The 21,522-nt window shown below is 38.0% G+C and overlaps 1 protein-coding gene across 1 annotated transcript in view; it reads right to left on the bottom strand.

Moving 5' to 3' along the window:
- The window catches only part of LOC134538276 (UDP-glucosyltransferase 2), a 69,890-nt gene extending 61,019 nt beyond the window's left edge, over nt 1-8,871 (bottom strand). Inside the window, exon 1 of the mRNA XM_063379447.1 lies at nt 8,808-8,871. The gene's annotated coding sequence lies outside the window, so the exon portion shown is untranslated. The remainder of the gene's footprint in view (nt 1-8,807) is intronic.
- Between the last annotated feature and the right edge of the window lie 12,651 nt (nt 8,872-21,522).

Raw genomic sequence — 21,522 nt, forward strand, 5'->3', positions numbered from 1 at the left:
TCACGCATGTAATTTTCGTAATTTTCGTACTTTTTATATTTGTGCATATTTTCAATTTTTTAAAACATGCATGAATTCAAATCTCAAGTAATATTCGTTACATAGTTAAAAAAAATTCAGATATTTTTTTTAATTCATAGAAACATAATTTTATTTTTACACATAAATTGTTTTTGCATACGAAATTCGTATCAACATTATTTTAGTTAATCAACATTTATTACCTCTTTACTCGCCCATGAGCCTATTCGCCATTTTAAATCATCATTGCAACGGAAACTGGTGTCATTTACGTTTCCGATAGGCACGATTTTTGACTGGCCGTTCGCATCCAACACCTAACATATTTCAGAACGGGTCCCGTACGCAAAATATTTGACGGAAACTCGAGTCATCCATCTTTTCAACCAAAACAAGGATGTGCTTGTGAAGTTTTCGGTGACGTAATAACCATCAAACACTATTTGACACAAGACATTGGAAGGTAGTGGAAGCGGAGATATGACAATGTGACAGAGCCAAGTAAGCATTCTGTCCTGGACACACACACGGTACGCAGAGCTTCAGTAAAACAACGCGATTTCAAAAAAATACTCAAGATATCCGAGAGGGGGGTCTGTTTACGAAAAGCATTTAAGAATTAGCCGAAGGCCGTAGAATACTTTTGATTTCGGATTAAGTTTTTTGAACTGTGTTTTTAGAAGAGTGAAAATGGCTAAAAAGGCGTGTTTAAGAAGTAATGTTTAGGCGTACAAAAAAGAGGTACAGATTCCTGAAAGCACTTGAGGGACTTGCATTACAACATACCCTTCATTTCTCCGCCATATAATGTAACGATCACCACTAATTGCACGAGAAGACTGCGCGCCAGTCCAGAGGCGACACCGCGCTAGAAGCACCAGCGAGCGTAGAAGAACATACATCCACCAGCAGCTTTGCCATTTTGATTTTGATGACTTGACACTGATCCACGCTTATATGAATGTTTATTATTTCAAAAACCGAAATTAAAAAAAATGTATTTAAAATTAATTTTTATGCAGTGTTACATAAAACGTTGACCCTAAATTTATGGTTTAGCGGCCAATTGGTGCTGTTTAACAGAAACATTATTAATCTTTATCAGCGTGGTAAGGGATCAGTTCTATTTTAAATGACATAAAACCGTTCTCTTTCCTGTAAAATGCGACTAGCAGAATAAAAAAAAACACCTCTAATGTACGTCACCAGATCAAATCTATATTAATACTAGATGATGCCCGAAATGCGTTGCAATGCCTCAATCAATTTTTTTTTGTAATTTTTTAAACGTATTATAGCATCTCTCTTTATCTCTCTAATTCTCTATCTCTCTATGTATATCTTTATAACTCTCTCTATCTTTCTATTTATATCTCTATCTCTCTATATATCTTTCTAGCGGACCCGACAGACATTGTCCTGCCCAAATGTACTTTTTGTGAGATATGGATATGGCGGTAAGTATTTCTACGCTAGACATTTTGTATCTTCTCATTATACATATCCCTCCTCTTGGGCACGCCACTGCCGTTACCAAAAACCTTTCCCATGGTTACGCAGAAGGCAACAACAATGCAAAAGCCCGTTGCCATGGAGGCTAATTATCAACAATGCTTAGTTTTTTTGCTTTTAAAGCGTGTATTTTTAGTTTTTCTTAACTCAGAATCGAGATAAAATATCCAATTGTGAATCTAAACCATCCTCGAATCCCCGTGAACTCACACACAAAATTTCATCAAAATCGCGTACAAACAGACGGACAGAAAAAGTACTGTTTTATTATAGTAAGATAGATAGATTATTCTTACATGTTCGCATCCATGCAGTATATGAAAAATCAGCATGCATAGCCCCACACCTATAACTATACGTATCTGCTGCCCACGACTTTTTCCGCATGGAATTTTGTATTATCTTGCACCATTTAGAAATTTAAACATTATAACATAACAGTTGATACAGTTGTAGTAGTTTTCTTATGTTCACAAATGATAATTTTTCTCACCTCTATTTCAGTCTTTGCAATAAAAATATGTTACTACCTAAATTTTGAGTAAATATGTTTCTACTTTCAAATGTAATGACGGGAAGACACTTCATAAAATGTCTTTGTAAACCACATTTACTGTTTTTTCCGTCTTGAGCTAGAATGTAAAGATTGTCTGCATTACTGACCCGCGAGCAAGCTACATACATTTCAGAGAGAGAGATAGAGAGAGAGTGAGTGAGAGAAAGACACCTATTGAATGTCTATCTAACTAATTTTTTTATGAGAGCATATTTTCATTAAATAAATCATGAAATCATTCAACGATAAAAGCTGTTTATTTAATTAAGCGGACGGGTTCGCTCCAAGGAGAAAATTGACGCGGCGAGACCTCGTGGACATAGAGAAATGACACACACTCACTATTTGTGTGGCTATGAAACATGATTTTTTTCTGCAATTTAAATTGTAATATACAAAAAGGGTATTGAAAATTGAAACAAATATGGCGACACTATAAACTGTCAGTATCTTTATTTTTTTCTTACTCTCTACTTAGTTCCTTACAATAAAAAAACATAATGGCTTCTAATAATGCTTTGCAATTTTTGCTTTTAAAGCGTGTTTTTTTAGTTTTTACTAACTCAGAATCGAGATAAAATATCCAATTGTGAATCCAAACCATCCTCACTATTTGTGTGGCTATGAAACATGAGTTTTTTTCTGCAATTTAAATTGTAATATACAAAAAGGGTATTGAAAATTGAAACAAATATGGCGACGCTATAAACTGTCAGGATCTTTATTTTTTTCTTACTCTCTACTTAGTTCCTTACAATAGCAAACCTTAATGGCTTCTAATAATGCGTTGCAATTTTTGCTTTTAAAGCGTGTTTTTTTTTAGTTTTTCTTAACTCAGAATCGAGATAAAATATCCAATTGTGAATCTAAACCATCCTCGAATCCCCGTGAACTCACACACAAAATTTCATCAAAATCGGTCCAGCCGTCTAGGAGGAGTTCAGTGACATACACACGCACACAAGAAATATATATATAAAGATTATAAAGTTGAAGAGTTTGTTTGCTTTTTTGTTTGAACGCACTAATCTCAGGAACCACTGGTCCGATTTAAAAAATTCTTTCAGTGTTGGATAGTACATTTATCGAGGAAGGCTATAGGCTATATTATATTATCAATAACATTAGGGATCCTTACTAAAAGTCCAATTTAGAATCAAATGCGTTGGAGGGGGTTAGATACAACATGCAGTACACGCACGAAGTGTGTGTTGACAATGCCGCAGGCGCATAGAAGTTTATTTCCTATTGCCTATTAACATTGTTGCCACGCACTAGATGCCTTGTCATTCTTAATTTTCCCATACAAGTAAAAAACACCCGTGTGATATTAACAACGAAGCAATCAGTACCCTCATAAGAGTTCAATTAGTATTTAAATACTTTTTATCACTTTAAATCGCAAACCTAAACTATTGTTTTTTTTCCTCTCTCTGTCTTTAATTTGTTTTTTTTTTCTTTGCCCTTTTTTTCAAGTATATATATTTTACAGACTTGAAACTTCACAGTGATGTTCCTTATGTTACGCAGGATGACATTTTACGAAAATTAGATCCCATGGGTGGTTAAAACCAGGCAACAGTAGGTACTTTGTCTGCATGAGAACAGGATTTTGCATTGTTCATGCCTTCTTCGTCTCCATGGCAACGAGTATCGCGCGGCAGTGGCGTACCCACAAGGAGGGGCATGTATAATGAGCGGCGCAAGAGTGATCTGCATGTAGACTGCCGTAGCGAAGTACGGGTACATCAGTTGTACGTTGCGTGCACGAGTCGGGAAACCATCGGTGCTATTAATTTTCTCTCCGGTACATTATACAGCATTGTAATAATTATTATTTACCATTATTGTAAATGGGAGATGTGGCTTAATTTTTTTCCATTAGTATAGCCGTGCGAAGCCGGGTCGGGCAGCTAGTATTAAATAAAAATAAAATCTCCAAACAAATTTCCGAAAAGTCCACGAATAACTCCCCCTCTCACACCTTAAAAACGAAATGAGAAATTAATTTTGTTTTCCCGAAACTTTTCCGAAATTTCGAATGACCACACAGCGCTGTTCATTATGCGACTGTACACAAAAAAAAACCTGTTTTTAAGGAGTCTCATGTTAAACTTCGTAAGAAAAAAACGGTATGAATTGAACTAAGTTATTTTTAAATGGAATTCAGGAGGAGTATGGAAAGTATGAAATACTACTTGCCGTGAATAGTTACTTAAGAATTAGGAGGATACACTGGACAGGAATGGACGGAAGGAAGTTACACGTGTAAACATGAACCCTTTGCGTCAAGCAGTGGCGTAGCCAGGATTTGTGTATGGGGGTGTGTGTTAAGAAGCATGCGCCCCCCCCCCCTCCCCCCGTATTAAAACGGGGGGTCCGGAGGTCCTCTCCCGGGAAAATTTGGATTTTAAGTTGTAAAATAGTGCTATTTTAGCAGTTTTCGGTACTTAAATTTAAATATTGTAACGGTAAATTTTTTATTAATTTTAATATTAAATTTGTTTGAGTGATGAATAAGAAATTAATTAAAGATTTGGTGCTAAGGAAGGGGTTTGAACCCCTAAACCCCCCTCCCCCCCCTGGCTACGCCCCTGGCGTCAAGGCCATCGCATGTCGATCGAACGGAAGAACACCTTCAGGACCGGGACAGGCTGGCCCGGAGAACAACTATGGGAGTCCCAGCGGTGACCTTCGACGGTCGAGGATGACCATCAAGGTCGGCCTCACCCCGCGCCGCTTTCTCCGAGTAGCGTCTCAAGGGCGCCGTCTGGTCGGGGTGTCGTATTATCTGTGTCGGCGAGGCGAGGGTGTTCGTAGCGCGGCGTCGCCTCTGGACTGGCGCGCGGTCTTCTCGTCGTGCATATGAGCGGTGACCGTAGCTAACATTATATGGCCGCAAAATGAAGATAAATGTGTAACACAAGGCCCTCGAGTGCTTTCAAGAATATGTACCGGGCGTTTCATGTCAAAAAAATGATACTTAAATCGCGCGTTTACTATTCAGTATTCCAAAAATACAGTTTCGAAACGAATAATGGAAAAATAACTACTCATCCGCGTAAAAGACTCCACTCAGATATCTTTAGTAGTTTTCAAATAGCGTGGTTTATTCTGAAGCTCTGTAGGTAGACTGTATGTGCGCCTCGGAGAGTTATGAATGGCTGGGGGGGGAAAAAAAATTACCTCATTATAATTCCTAGCTTGATTGCGGCTTGTCTGTCGGGTCACGACGTGCCTCCTGCTAAGGCGATGGGGGTTTGACTCCAGGTGAGGTCAATTACTTGTATTTTTTTAATTAGAAAACGTGACTGACATTTACAACTCAACATTTCACTTTTCAACCGTCGTCAAATGACCACCTTGTCAATCATTCCACTTGCCAGTTCAACGTCTGCATTCAACGAGGTTAAAATAAGAAAGAAAGCAGCGTGACATTTGATGTCAGTGAAACTACAAGTCTGAATTCACGTATATACGTTTACGCTAAGGTGGGCTGATTTACACTTACATCGTTGTATAAAAATCTTCTTATAAAGATCAGTATGAGGGTTTTTTTTTTTTCACTGCAAAAACGAATAAATTTAATGTTGTAGTAGGGTGCGGTGGATATTGTAATGTACAAGTCCCAAATTTTTAACACTGCTCACGTTCAGATACGGAAGTCCAAAAAGCTATAAAAATTTTAAACTTTAACTATGTAAAAAACTTCTAAATTTGTAAAAAAAAAATATATATTAACTGGTGAGACATCTACCAGTCGTGTATCGTACTTAAAATTTATTAAAAATGACAAACTGAAAATTTTCGTAACCTTTGAAATATTGCTTAAAATTCTACTATCTACACATTATATATTTGATAGATGCTTATTTTTCTGTTCAATAAATTAATGAAATGTAAGTTAAATAAACATCAATGATATTTCGGCGTTTTTTTCCCCGGCTGCGACCATGCGCACAATGAGCGTACGAACGCTGTGTCCCGGCGCGAATCCAAGGGGGGGGGGGCGATAGGGGCGATCGCCCCCCCCCCCCCCTTCATCCAGGGAAGCAAAATCGATGATGTAGCCAAATACATAACGACCCGCGCAATGTCTTACATGAAACCGAAATATCGATAGCTGTGTGCCACATTGGCACAGAGTAACTTCACTCCGGGCATGTTTCCTTCATCCTTCAACTTTTCAGCTGTCCTGAGCTCAAGGGATAAGCGTGGCTTGGAAGGATTGGAAGGTGGTGGCGGGCGACAAGCTGGGCTGTCCCGTTACTGGAGTGGGGGGGTGGAGTGAGGAGTGGTGCAGTGCGATCACAACCAACCCCCCCCCCCCCCCCACATCGCCACAAACTATACGCCGCGCCAACAGACGACTGCCTTGCCTTCTCGTCAGTAACCTACTGTATAGTACTGTGTCTGACGATCGTGCAACGCTATGGAACGAATGGATGAACGAACGGATTAACGAACGAACGAATGAACGAATGAAGGAATTAACAAATGACCTTGGCCTGAGCTCACAATGGATCGTCGCGTCCGTCCGTCCGTCGCCCGCCCGTACGTCCGTCAACAATCCGAGCGGTTCACAATGAGCCGCACGTCCGTCATGGGGTATTCCTCCACTCGGATGCTGTCAATAACTGTTAAAGCTTAAACCTTTTGAGGAAATTTCACTTGTTAAGTTCTACCAGTTATACGATAATTGTACGTACGCTAAGCACTTGTAAATGACAAAACTCACTATAAAATTATTATTTAAATATATTACTTTTGCATCTCAGGTACACTTTGTTTCAAATATAAAACTTAAGACGTGTTCACAGGCATGTTAAAGAACGTAACACGGAAGCAGCTTGACAAATAAACCAAATAAAAAAAACAAACAAAAAACATTCGGAATAAAGACAAAGCCTGTCAGACATTTTTTGATGTTATGATTTCGTCCGCCCTTTATGGTAAGGTTTTAACTGGGCGGAAAGATGGATATATATATTTTTTCGGGCCGTCTGATTGGCTGCGTGTCACGTGACTGACGGACGGGCGAGATGGATCACTTCGGGTCCGGCTTCAACACGTGTCGTCGACATCCGAGGGTTCGTCGGTATCCGACGAGCAGTGAGGACGTGAGGGAAACGAGGATTGGAGGAGTGATTGGGTTGCTATAAAAAAAGAAAGAGTTCCCCCAAATTAAAACACCACGGATTCGAGCGTAGCAAAAGTCCTGTGTATTTTTTTTTTTTTTTTTTTTCGTGTTTCGACCCCCGCTGGGGATTAAACCTAAGAGTCCCCCCTCCCCCCAACACACCACTCCTCACCAGACACTTCTGCATTCTCTTCAACGTACTTCCCACGCAGATATACGCAGGTAGGGCCGTAGAATGGGGAGCACAGGGGAAAAATCTCCGTGGCCAAATCACCATTATATGGGGGGGGGGGGGGGTGTTTGTTTAAGTTTTGACATAGAGCTCTCAGTATACGGCATCTGGTAGGAGTAATTACGTGAATGGAACAAAAGTCACATAGAACGGAAATGTGTAACCACGGTGCTGCCATCTTTGACGGATGGCGCGAATCTAAGTTCACAATAGCCAAAGGGAAACTTTACAGTACCAACAGTTCAATAAATTTTTTTAACAAGATGGGCACTATTTTAATCAAATTCCTTGCTGGAAATCAGGTCCAACGCCGGGGGTTTACTATGGCTTTTCTTTTTTTTTCGGGGCCGTTTCTTCATATAGTTTAACCTTTCGCTCTGCACATCTAACGATTCGATAGTCGACGTAGCTGCTCCAGGCTAACGAATTCTAGCGGTGGTTGCGGAAACTACATGTGATTCGCGTCAAGAAATTTAGTTTAAAACAACAAATTTCGTATACATTTATGACGCCAGGATTTATTTTAAAGCATTTTAAGTTAAATTTGGTGTTCGAGTTTCGTGATGTAAGTGTATTTGCAATATGAGAACACACAAATTCGATTGTCACCGAGGTTAAGATGTTTACCCATCACTGGCGGGTATTAAAAGACCCGCTCACGTATTGTTTTTTTTTTCTTTATAATACTTGGGTTAACTTTGATAGCACGAAACTTTCAATTCGATTGTTAAAATAATTCGAAGGAAACATTACAAGTAATGCAATGCGCACAGATTTACGTTTAGAGTTTTTTTTTTAAATTAATTCCAATAATTAATTATGAGTGATGGAGGGGGAGGGGGGGGGCACGGTATCTTGGTTTCCATCGACGGCCATTACGAAAACATTACTACACATTTCAGTTATTTCATTTGATTTATTTCGTTACAATTCAATCATTTAATCAATGAAATTCGAATCTATTACAGTTAACCTATTTCGTTAAAAATAGGTTCTTTTGATGCTTTTTTCATGTAATTTTACAATAATTTTATTAATTTAATGTCATTTAGGTACAATTGTACCAAGTGATTTTATTTGTTACGTTAGGTTTCCGACTCATTTTCGGTATATGTGGATTTATTTCATTTTCCATTTGTATCGTTTAAAGTCTCGCAGGGGTCCAAGGCCTCCGTGCGTGCGATAAGCGGGGAAAAAAAAAAAAAACTATAAAATCACGTGTCTCGGGCGTTATTTATAAAAGTTTACCATCGCCCCCATTTCACAGTAATCGACCGTGGCCTCCACAGCGAAGCTCATGTGTGTTCACGGTCGAATGGGGCCGATGGTGGGACCCGTTCACTCACCCGGTCAGCCGCACGTCTGCGTGCGAGGCGCTTGATCCGGTTGCGACACGCGGGAAGACCGTCGTCGAAGACTTCCCCCCGAGTAGGAGGAGGAGGACGAAGAAGAGGAACACCTGGATCTCGACCGGCGCCGACGCTGCTACTGGCACCTCTTGGCAGGGGGAGTCCGTCGTCGGAAGAAAGAGTGGTAGGGATGAAGGAAGAAACGAGGGGGGGGGGGGAAAGAAGCACGGTGAAAGGTGGGGAAGGATGGGGGGGAAGAAAGAGTGAAAGTGCCAGGCGTCCGAGCGCGCGGCGGTCACGCGCGCGATGGAAGGAGTCCGTGAAGAGCTGACCTAGGTAGGGAGAGGGGAGGGAGGTGGGGACAATGGGTGATCGCCGCTAATTGCCCGCTGGCTCCCCTTACCCGGAGATCCTGCGTGTCTCGACCCGAGACACAGCTAGGCCCCCAGTGCGCTTGGGACGCTTCACTCCAGTGTTTCAGGGGCACTACGCAACCCGCGTCAACCTCATAAGATTCAATGCTGTTTTCATTTTGCTTATAACTAACTAACTAATATAGATTTCGAAATGATGCTTGCTTGATATGCAAGACAACGATGCTCTTATCAAAGCCCCTTTCTTCAAAAACGTGCGTAAATTATGGTTTCATACTAATCTTTACTAATATGCATAGGTGTATTGTCTAGGTTTGAACCATAATTTATACACATTTTTGAAGAAAGGGGCTTTGATAAGAGCATCGTTGTCTTACATATCAAGCAAGCATCATTTCGAAATCTATATTAGTTAGTTAGTTATAAGCAAAATTAAAATAGCATTGAATCTTATGAGGTTAACGCGGGTTGCGTGGTGCCCCTGAAACACTGGAGTGGCCTCTTAAGGGGCCCGCCTCGTCAGGGGTGTATGTGTGTTAGTGTTGCGAGATGATAAGCGCGACGCTCGCTGGTGCTTCTAGCGCGGTGTCAATCGCGTTGTTTTTCCTGAAGCTCTGCGCACCGTATGCGTGCCCGGGTAGGCCCGCCAGCAAGTCTAATATACGCCCGGCTACAACCTCTTCGCTGAGAGGCCAACAATTTTCCAGCGTTACGATAAATTCCGATCGCACGAGGGGAGTAGTCAGGTACTGTGGTGTGGGGGAACCGGTAGAGGAGGAGAGTGAGTCAGCGGCGATGCCACTCCAACGCATGCGCTTAGCGGTCGAATGGGAAGATGGCGAAAGAGGAAGGGGGGAAATAAGGTCAGCCAAAATTAATTATGTTTACTATGCCTGATGATAAGCAAGAAGTTGACACTTGTTCTGTTGCGCGTAGACTCCACGGACGCGTGATTTTTTTTTTCTCCCTAACTAAATACAACTAAAGCTGCACACAAACTACGTTGACGTTTCGTGTTAACACATTACTTCAGAAAGCTACCGGGAGTGTTCACACTGTTCTGATGTTTCCTTGTGTTGTCAGACCATGTGTAGATATTTAACAGGGTGTAGTTCTCAAACCTATAAACAAGGTTGAGGGGGTCTCTGACGTCTGTGAAAGACAAAATCCCAGCCGAAAACCTAGCTGGTGTGTACAAGATTCTATGTTCTTGTGGCAAGGTGTATATAGGAAAAACTGACAGACGAATAATCACGAGGGTTAAAGAACACATATGTTTATCATAAACATGAAAAACCACGATCAGCTACAACAGAACACTCCTTGGAAACCGGTCACAGCATTGATTTCAACCAGTTTCACATCATAGCGAACATCCGAAAACACAAGAAAAGATACGTTCGAGAATCAGAAGAAATATTAAAACACCCAGCAAACATAAAAAAGACAACATGGCTAAAAATAAAGAAGAATATGAAATCCACTCTTCAGTAAACCTCAAAACCTAGCTATGCATCTAACAAAAGATAAAGTCACCTCTGGTTGGCCAAACAGCTCAGCCAATCAGAAGAGAAGAGGCCACTAATTTGCCAGCACCGTAACATCATAATTTCAAATTGGTGGAATGTTTTTATTACTATTTATATATATTGCAATTTTTTCTGATAATAATTGTGGATTTTCAAAATGTCTGTCGTAACGAAAAATGCAACGATGTCACACTTCAAATGGTGGAATCCTAGATGGCAGACATAACCTCGGAAGCTTAGTGTGTTTAGTCGACGGGAAAATTTAAGCCCTATTTGGGGAATTTTAGTTTTTTTTTAAAGCAAAAATATTTTGAGGTTTTTCAAATTCCAAATTTTTTAATTTTTGTACAGTTTTTAACTCAAAAATATAATTTTTGAAATTTCAAAAACTAATTTGAGATTTTATGGCGGAATTATTTCTTAAAAACTGGAAATTTGGACGAATTTTTAGCAAATTTTCAAGGCCAAATCCAAAAGTCAGGGTCGAGGTCATCAAAGATGGCTGCCGTGACATAGTCCTAGAAGTAGGTCCCAAGGTAGCAGACTCTGCCACCACCACCACATATCCACTCCAGTCGCCGGATGCCCTGTTATATACCACTTAAATATTATTTTGAAATGAAAAAAAAAAATGCTGTAACGTATCAAACGTCAAATACCAAATAAAAGTTGTGTTTGATGGTAGGCTTTTAAATCATGCATTGAGTTAGTATTAGTATATATTATACATAATATGGCATAATAATAAAATAAAATTTGACTTGAAAAATTAATGAGATTATTCTTGAAGTTTGACTTAAGATTTAATTGTTATTTTATCTTATAACAGACTCCTTATACTGGATATTAATTAATTTTCATGACGATACATCTGCTGTGAAATAATGCAAGAGAAAACCTTTGAACTCGAACGATATTCAGCTCGACAAAGACGGTTTCATCATGACTGAATTTGCTTCCGACGCAAGCGAAACATTCCCAGACGTTACTCTGTAATCACCTTTGGTATTCTTGGGGTTTATTACTCTCAGCGGTCGAGTAAAGGTCAGAGACCCTTAGTGTGCGTCCGTCAGCCACGGAAACTCACGGACCAGGAAACCACTTGTTGATGGTCTTCGCTAGATGGCTGCAGGACAAAAAAAAATTGGTTGTCTTTAAAGTCGGTTTACGGACGATAGTTTAACGTGACAACGTCATAACAAAACATTGATGATATGATTGCATACTTTTATGATTAAAATTGAATAATTTTTTATTTTAATAATAAAAGAATATATACTTGAAATTATACTAGTAATCAGATTTTTAAAAAGCAAGAATAATTAACCTTTATTGCCGAAATTGTTGTTGTAATAAGCAATGAAAACCACATTAACTTTTCACTTCACTTTATGAACAGTCGACGAAACATTTCACGGGTAGATGACTTGTAATTAATTTTAAAAACTGGCGTTTAGCTATAAAGTTTAAATATAATTATGAACAATTTTCACATAAAATATCTATCATCAATTATATGAATCACCATAATTTTTTAGTCAATTGTAACATAACCTATTATTACTGCACTCGCCGACAGCGTAACGGAACACAGCGTAACGGAACAATGAGCATAACGGGACACAGTGTAGCGGAACAATGAGCGTAACGGGACACAGCGTAACGGTAGAATGTGCGTAACGGGACACTTTTTTCGTGCGTGCAGACGGCGTTCATCGATTTATTAGACGTTGTCACGTCAAAAATCTGTGGGGGGAGGGGGAGAGAGAATGATAGGCCTAGCGATGAAATTAATCAGTCATGCCAAAGCTATACGCACGGTTTCGCATGCCCATTCCGAGCCAATGCCTCTTGGCCTGACATGTGCGCTGCTCACACGCATAATTAATTAAGCAATCATCCCAGATGATGTGACGGTGTCGGTTACGCAGAAAACAATTTTTCTGTGCCCCTTTGGAAAGCTGTTGCCAGGAAATAGTTCGTATTACTACCAATATATGTATTAACTTTGTACATCACATGGCTATGGTTATTTCCGCATACATGAATTTTGTTCTTCGAGATAATAGGTACTCTGTATTTCTTACAAAAATTGGCACATAATTTTATAATTTTTTGACGTGACAACGTCTAATAAATCGAAGAACGCCGGCTGCACGCACGAAAAAGTGTCCCTTCACGCACATTGTCCCGTTACGCTGTGTCCCGTTACGCTCATTGTACGCTTGCGCCGCATCTATCTCTCTTCCACTCGATTGGAACAACCATCGATTTGACTTTTTCGAGGCACATTAAACTTGAAACACTCCCATTTGTTTCCTACTTTTCCTATCATTGTCCTATCCTTAACAGAATAACACAGATTGGAAGAAGTTAAATAGCAAACATGTATAAAAGTTATAGTTAAAATAATCTATTCGTTAAAGTAATAAACATATTTGAATTAATGACTGCAAATAAAAGTAAATTTATCAATTAAATTGTAGATTTCATTTCACTCCTTCTTTGTATCCATACAAAATAGTGATAATTCAATAAAAATGATTCAATTTTATTTATAAAAGAATGCAATCATTTCATCAATGTTTTGTTATGACGTTGTCACTTTAAACTATCGTCCGTAAACCGACTTTACAGACAACCAATTTTTAATCGATGTTTCATTCGAGCATAATTTATCTCAACCATGACAAAGGTGATATAATATTAATATGTCTTTATTTTGTTTCATTGTGCTTTATAATATGAGCAGTTAATACTGGAAAGCTATTCACGGAATGGTTTACAAATAACTTCAACTACATAGGGTCACAACACAAAGCATGAATTGGGACAACACAAAGCATAAATGCTCAGGTAAGTTTCCGAACCCAGTAGTACTGCGAACACTATGTTGTACTAATAAAAAAAATGTTTCATGTAAATGTATAAATTGAAAACGAATACTTTGGTTTCATTTACAAAAAAAAAAAAAAACATATTTTATAGTGCTAATCTTTTAGAAACTTATCTTTCAATTCCCACTCATAGTAAAAAAAATGTCAATTTGAATTTTTGTTTTTAGTTTCTTTGTTAGTTTTTTATCTAAAGACTTTTTTCTAAAATTTAATTCAATACCTACCTTGCATTATTTGTAGCTCTGCCACAAGTGTATTCAATTAGTGTAATATGAAGGGTTAAAAATACGCGCATTCTTTCGTAATTGTCATCACTTACACGACTTTTTACACCCATTGTTTTACACTAATTGAATATCTGTTGAAAATATGTATGGCAGAATACGAATGCATGGAAGTTATCAGGTTAAAACATTATAAATAGCTCTTAACAAATAGTAACGACAGAAAAAAATAACGTAATATCCACGTGGCGTTTGAGACTGAGACTTAAAAGCAACCGCATGGAAACTGTATACAATTCATTTTTTTCTCTTTTCAAAACACCATTTTTTAAAGTCGGTTAGATTTAACAACTCATTGTTGGGAAATATATCGATTGAGCTGGTTCGTGGCTAGTAAAGAAAGATTATATTTTTTCAAACATTTCTTTTTCATATCTGAATTAACGCAACCTTGCCACAAACGACTAATATTTGAGTGTCATTCTCACCAATATAAACATTTTAACATTATTTATACACTGTTAAAAAATTCAACTTAGATATCGTTTTTAAATTTAGGCCTACAGGAACTGAGTTTTTTTTTTCTTTAAAGATACATTCCCAATAACTATTCAACAAAGTACTAAGAATGCAGCCAAATAAGAGCTATTCTGCCTTATACGTCCATGTCTATACTGTAAACAAAATTATACTGAACAGAGAAGTGGTACTCTGGAGTAGTTCTACAAAAAATTCTCAGTAGAAGAGTCCTTAGTTTTACTGGAAATATTTTTGCCTGGATTGCATACCATTGGATTATACTGGCTACAATATAAATTCATTAAGCCGATGTAAAATCAGAACGATTTCTTTATTTTCTTTGCGAGTCTGACTGGTTATTTTTATAAGTTGTTTTTATAGAGACCTAAAATGGCAGCATTTTAAAATTAAGTTCATTGAGTAATTATTGCAGGGGAAAGACTTATTTAAAAAAATATGTAATTTTTTTTACATGTTATATATAAACCTCGCAGATTGACGAGAAGGAAGAATACACAAACACACATACATCTGCTGATTTTGACTTGTTTTCCCGTGTGTTTTTTGTGTTCATCTTTATTGTCAATTTTTGCGGTTTCTGCATAACATAGATTTGGAAACGAGCAATGGCGTATGTCAATAAAAAAAATGTAGGCCTACGTTTTAAAAAAAAAAAATCTGAAAGTTAGTTGTCGGTGCTGAAGAGGTGCGGGGTTCAATTCCCGGCGGGGTCCGACAAGGATTTTTGCGAGTGCGAAACATGGCGGACGATGCCGTGTCCTGTGGGATTTCTCGGCGTACTCCCGTTTCCCCCGTACCGATTCATTCCTCCGCGTTTTCCATACCGTATCTCATCTCAAGTCACGCGTAATCCAGGCTGGCCGGAACGACAGGTCTATCCCTCGGTGTAGAGGCAGCCGGCTCCAGTGAGTGTCAGTCCCATTCCATCCATGCCGACCCTGCCCCGGCCGGGAAACTACACGTCGATCTTCATTTCCAGTTTGCAGCTGATGTGTGGTTCTAGTGAAAACGTTCCTGATTTGGATGCACAGAGAAAAAAAAAAGTTTGTTTGAATCGAACAAATATTTGTTTATATATGGCGAAACAAATATCCTACTTAGGGAAACAAAATATTTTTTTTTTTTAGTTCAACCAAACTCGGTAAGTAAAAAAAATAATTTTGCTACGCCTAACCAAAAATATACATTTGAGTCGACAAAATCTTTTTTTTTTTTTTTTTTTTTTGGTCAAACGGAATCTTTCCTACTACAAAATATTTGTTTGAATTAACAAAATTATTTATTTCGCCATAGCGCATACAAACAAATATTTTGCTGAGGCAAACAAACCTTTCTCTCGGTGTGGTTGAACAATTTGTGAGGCGAAAACAGAAACTTATGTCACCTGCTACCCAACTCACCTCCAGACATCCTCCCCCTCCTCCATGGAGTTGCGTCTTGCCATTCAGCTTCCTTCTTCAGAAGATAGCGGACACCTTTCCGCATTTCCCAGCGGGTCTGCGTTTAGTTCATACCGCAGTACAGGCCCTGCCAAAAGTTTCACACCAGTAGAACATTTTATGTGATGATATTTGTTTCTAAAGTCCCGGTAGAAATTGCTTCTTAACAGCAATAAATATGAAAAAAAAAACTACAATTTTATGTCTTTTTGACGACCACCTAGCCAAATTTATACAAAAAAAAAATCAAGAAAAATGACGATTGTAAATTTTTCTCTGAATTACTATTCGCTTAAGGATATAATTTTTCTTTACTAATTACGATTTTTGAACCACATCACCGTAATCTTGCGACACGTATTTTTTTTTAAAATAACTAGATACAAGTTAAATCTAATATACATACATTTTACAAATTCCAGTATTTCAGAAACCTATATAGCCTCTTTTGTAGGAAAGATTTAAAACAACTCTATTTTTCTTGGTTTAAATAATTATTATTATAATTAGGAATGTTTAGTAATTTTTACTATGCACTAGATGAACAAAAATATTTTATAATTAACTGATGATTTTACTACAAGTTTATAACCGAAACACTATCACCTTAAATTTAAAGATTACTTTTGGTAGGTCCTGTATTGTGGGAAATGAGAAACTTTGGCCAAGCAAGTACTTTATTCTCTATGTTTATCACAAACCTAAGCCAATGTAAGCCTCAAAATGTTTCCAAAAATTTATAATATTTTATTAGTAACGCTACAATAAATAGTTTAGTAAATAATTTCAGTGATTTTGACGTGACAACGTCTAATAAATCGATGAACGCCGGCTGCACGCACGAAAAAGTGTCCCACTACGGATGTGTCCTGTTTGCTCATTATACGCATGCGTGGCATCTCTTCATGCTCATTCTACGCATGCGTGGCATCTCTCTTCCACTCGATTGGAACAACCATAGATTTGACTTTTCAATCATATTTTCGTCGTTTGAATTATTAATATTTTGGAATTTAACGATCGTCCACCGATTTTCAGCACAATCGGTACGGATATTTAAAAGTAATGTTGAATATTCAAATACGTTTTGAACCAACAATGGTGTTTTACAGTTACACATAATAATTCAAATTACACCCGGGATCTTTAGCACAATGTTTTAAAAAATATTGTAACACATTATAAATAAGTTTGGTGTATTTGAGATGCGTATTTGTTATCAAATCGTGTTATAAAAACGAAATAATATTATTCCCCTACCCTGAAAAAAGTTTATAAATATGTATATAGTATATTAAACTACTAAGTGTCATGCATGTCGGTTCGAATCCTGGCAGGTGCAAAATTTTATTTTGTACTTGTAAAAATTAATACGGCGCACGCAACATTTCAATAGTAATTAATATATTTGAATTAATGAATGCAAATAAAGGTAAATTTATTAATTAAATTGTACATTTCATTTCACTCCTTTTTATCCATACAAAATAGTGATAATTCAATAAAAAATTATTGAAATTAAAAAAAAAATTCTTCCTCAAAGGATATAATATTTTTAATGCCTAAATAGTTTGTTTGCAAAAGCCTATTACGGCTCAGTCCCAGGCCGAATATGATATTTCCTTTTCTCCTGGATCAATCATTTCATCAATGTTTTGTTATGACGTTGTCACGTTAAACTATCGTCCATAAACCGACTTTACAGACAAACAAATTTTTTTTTTTAAGCTTACTGTTTTGACCTTATATTCTTAACTATTTTTATGGTTGTATCTACCCTCTTTGTATTAAATTTTAATTTAAATGTTTTAACCTGTCTGTGACACATGTCATATTCAGGACATAGTCTAAGATCTAAAATCAACGTCTGCAACAAATAGCAGTATAACGTAATCCTGCGTATAGCTACCAAACCCAACCACAAGTTGTTAATTTGAGTTTTTAGTTCAATACATCTTCTGAAATTCATTACCAAACAAAAAAAAAAACACCGGCAACAAATTAATTTCACATACTGTCGCACAGGTGGCGAAAATCTGTAGGAAATTACAAGAATTTTGCGCGCGTGTATGGCGCTTGTGACCACATTTCGGCCTGTACGCACGCAACCAATCAGAAAACTTTAAAAAATATACAGAAAGTACGTTAGAATTTACTAACCAAGTTTCAACATTCACGATTTTGCAAGCGAGGAACTTCTTAATTCCAAGAGTGATTGGCCCCGTGGTTGGAGGGGGTCAGGGGTCTCCATCTACATGCAAGCTGTACGTCGCGTCGTCTTGAAATATTTAAACCAATTTGTGCCTTATATGGTCCCCCCCCCCCCCTTATCAAGAGGTTTTAAATTTTAGTTAAGTCATTCCACAAAAGAAACACTTATACGGCACCTCTGTAGAGGATCTGTGCTGATGCGTATTCATAAACTGAGCGTATTAAAGACAATTTTAAGCTAAATAATTAAATAAAGCATTTAGCTCTCAATTGACTTTGCCAGTTTCCTCTCTCTCCCCCCCCCCCCCTCCCTCCTCAACACAACAAGGCTCATCTTTTAAAGGAGAAGCCATCCTCGCGAGTTGACGCGAAATCACTTTAGAAACATTCATTTCCCCGTCCGCGGGTGACGCCATTTGTAGCTCGCTGCCTCTTTTGTGCGCCAAAGTCCTCCGCAACAAACGAAGGTCTACCCGGGGGGCTTACGGGACTTGTCACAATGGCGCGTTGCCGTTCGAGTGGTTCTTCCCCCCCCCCCCCCCCCCAACCCTTCCTTCTCCGACTCCCTTTTCCAACCAACATCGCCACTCTCTTCATTGTCGCGACGATGTCAACCCCATCTGCCGAAACTCCCACCTTTTGTCACCCGCCCGGTGCGTTATTACCTGGCCGGGCCAGGCCGTCTCGTTATTAGAGCCTTCTTACGCCCGGTCGCGCGGGAAGTAGTGCGTCTACCGGGCTTTGTTTGTACGTGAATAGACCTGCTGGCGGCGCACACTGTCTTACGCAATCGACAACCAGTAGTGAAGTTTTGTTTTGACGTGAATACGTCTTTAAAATTGATTCCCTAGCGGGAGGCAATTAAAAAAAAAAAAACGAATGATAACAAAACAGGGGGGATACAGTTCGGTGTTGCAGCTACATATCTATCATCTCCATCCAAAAATTTAATCACACCACTGGATAGCTAAAGGATCAGAGAGTTCGTTACGCTAGGTGAGGACTGTGACGCATCGCGCGCGGTGGAGGGGGGAAGCGCCGCAAATTTTGAGATCATTTTGCCGTGTTTCGAGATTTCCATTTGGTATAACTTTTGACTCGGAGAAGATACGACGTTCGTTTGGGTTTCAATCGTCAGCTCTCGTCAAAATATATCGATTGCATATATAAAACATTAGTGTAAAATAGTTACCGTGAATATATATGGTGTTAAAATAAAACAAATATAATAAAAAATATATAATGTCAGCCTATACGCGTCAAAAAGCCCAATCCAAATACAGATATCGTATACGGTTGGAAAGGGCTTCCCGAAATCTATCGAATGATACCAATAAAACACCATATGACCGAGTGAAGCAGTGCCGGGAACATAAAAGAACGAATGCGGCCGAGCGTATCAACGGCGGCGCCAGTACATCTGCAGCTGGGGGCGGTTGAAATTACGCAAGTGGATGATGAGAAATCGCTCCTGTATCGACGCCGAACTGTGTAGGCATGGATCGATCGTGTGCGATCCGTTGATTGTGAAGACACATTGGGCAGCATCTGGTGCCACGTTTTCACTACGACTTTTGTCGACGGTCCATTCGGACATATAAGTGTGATGTGTGTGATCGTCTATGGTTTTTGCGCTCGTTGAAGCAAAAAAAAAAAAAAGAAATTTATTACCTGTTACGTACACAGGGCCGGATTTAGGGGAGGGCAACCGGGGCGAAAGCCCCGGGGCCTCCACAAACGGAGGGCCCTCACAATAGAGACTTCGGAAAAAAAAAATCTTTCAAATTCCGACAAGTAAACACTAGTAAACATATTTTCCTTTGATATTCTTTTTTCGCTGTTTTACCTTTACCTACAGTACTTTGTACATACATGATTATATTATTGTTAAATATTAACAGAAATATTCATTAACACTAAAATTTAATTTCATATAATTCTTGTCTCCGATTATATTTATGTATGTTTTTTTTTTTTTAAATACTAAGAGAATCTACTTGATTTCACGATAAATTATTTATTGGAAAACTCGACTGAAAAAAAAATTGTTCATTTTATTTGGAAAATAATTTGGGGCCAGGGGGCCTCCGCTCCTCTGTTGCCCCGAGGCCTCCAGACCTCTGAATCTAGCCCTGTACGTACACGTATTCACGTACAACACACGGCCGTGTCCATGACACAGCCACACCCCACTCCCCCCCCCCCCCCCCCTTCTTGCACACCCAACCTTGTTCGTTGAGCGGAGCTTTGGATAACCGAACGGCTTGTTATCATTTGAAAACATGTCAATGTAAATATCGACTGAGATTTCTGATATTAAAATTTCAGACTCATTCGCTGTATTCCTAGAGATTTTTCCACTTATTTTTTTGCTAATACGGAAAAGTAGTAAAGTAAATATAAGTCTGATTACAATTAATGAAGACTGCGTGTGCCAATTTTTTTGTATCTGGCATTGGTGCATTCCGATGTATATTTGACTTTGGTAAAACCGCACTCAATTCCACTCCACGTGGAAGCGTGTTTTCAAAAAATATTATAAAAAACACACGCCTTTTAATTTTTAAGGAGAAAAAATGCTTATTTCCATTGTTACAATTTATTAACATTTTGCTTTGATAATAGATTTAACAAAATTTAACCTTCAATTTCTCCACCTTCTTAGGAATAAACACTCATTTTTGTTTTGAATTGTAGATTAAAAGATCAAGTTTTCTGTATTTCATACTTGTGAATTTTTGAACTTTTGAACAATTCTGCCTTTTCATTTGAAGTGTGAATTTGTGGTTTCAATGATAGCCGTTACACTAACATTACAAAAATAATTCAATGGAATGCGTGAAGTTAGTAGAGACTTGCTGCTATGCAAAGTTTACCCTGTGCATTAATTGGTGTTTGACATTAAATTTATTTTTCAAATTACGCTACACTGTAATTTTTTCAAACGGAACAGTTATATTAATGTAATATTAGATATATTTTTAGATTTGAAGAGAAAATTAGTGCTGGGTTCGAGTTATTACCGAATACCTCCAGTAGCTAATTAATTTTTAAACCGTTTCGTGAATAGCTTTCCAGTATTAACTGCGCACATACAAAGCCATTATAAAACAAAATAAAGTCAAATTATTGAATATACATAAAAAATTTTCATGGTTAAAAAATTATGCTTGAAGGAAACATCATTAAAGTATAAAATTATGCACCAATTTTCGTACGAAGTACCCAGTTTTATCTGGAAAAACGTATTTCATATATGCAAAAATAATCATAGCCATATGTTGCACAAAGTTACAATATCTTTCTTGTATTACATATTTACAAACTGTTTCCAAAAAAAAATTATTTTGCTAAAGTAGAGTTTTTTTGTGTTTATAACTGTTATAATACTGTCATGTATTTTAGTCTTTTAAAATCTCTTAGCGTGTTATATCTGCCGAAATGAACGCACATTTTCAATATTTAACGTTAAAAAATTTGTAATGGCATAAAATATCC

Source organism: Bacillus rossius, chromosome 13, assembly GCF_032445375.1.
Source record: "Bacillus rossius redtenbacheri isolate Brsri chromosome 13, Brsri_v3, whole genome shotgun sequence".
NCBI lineage: Eukaryota > Metazoa > Arthropoda > Insecta > Phasmatodea > Bacillidae > Bacillus > Bacillus rossius.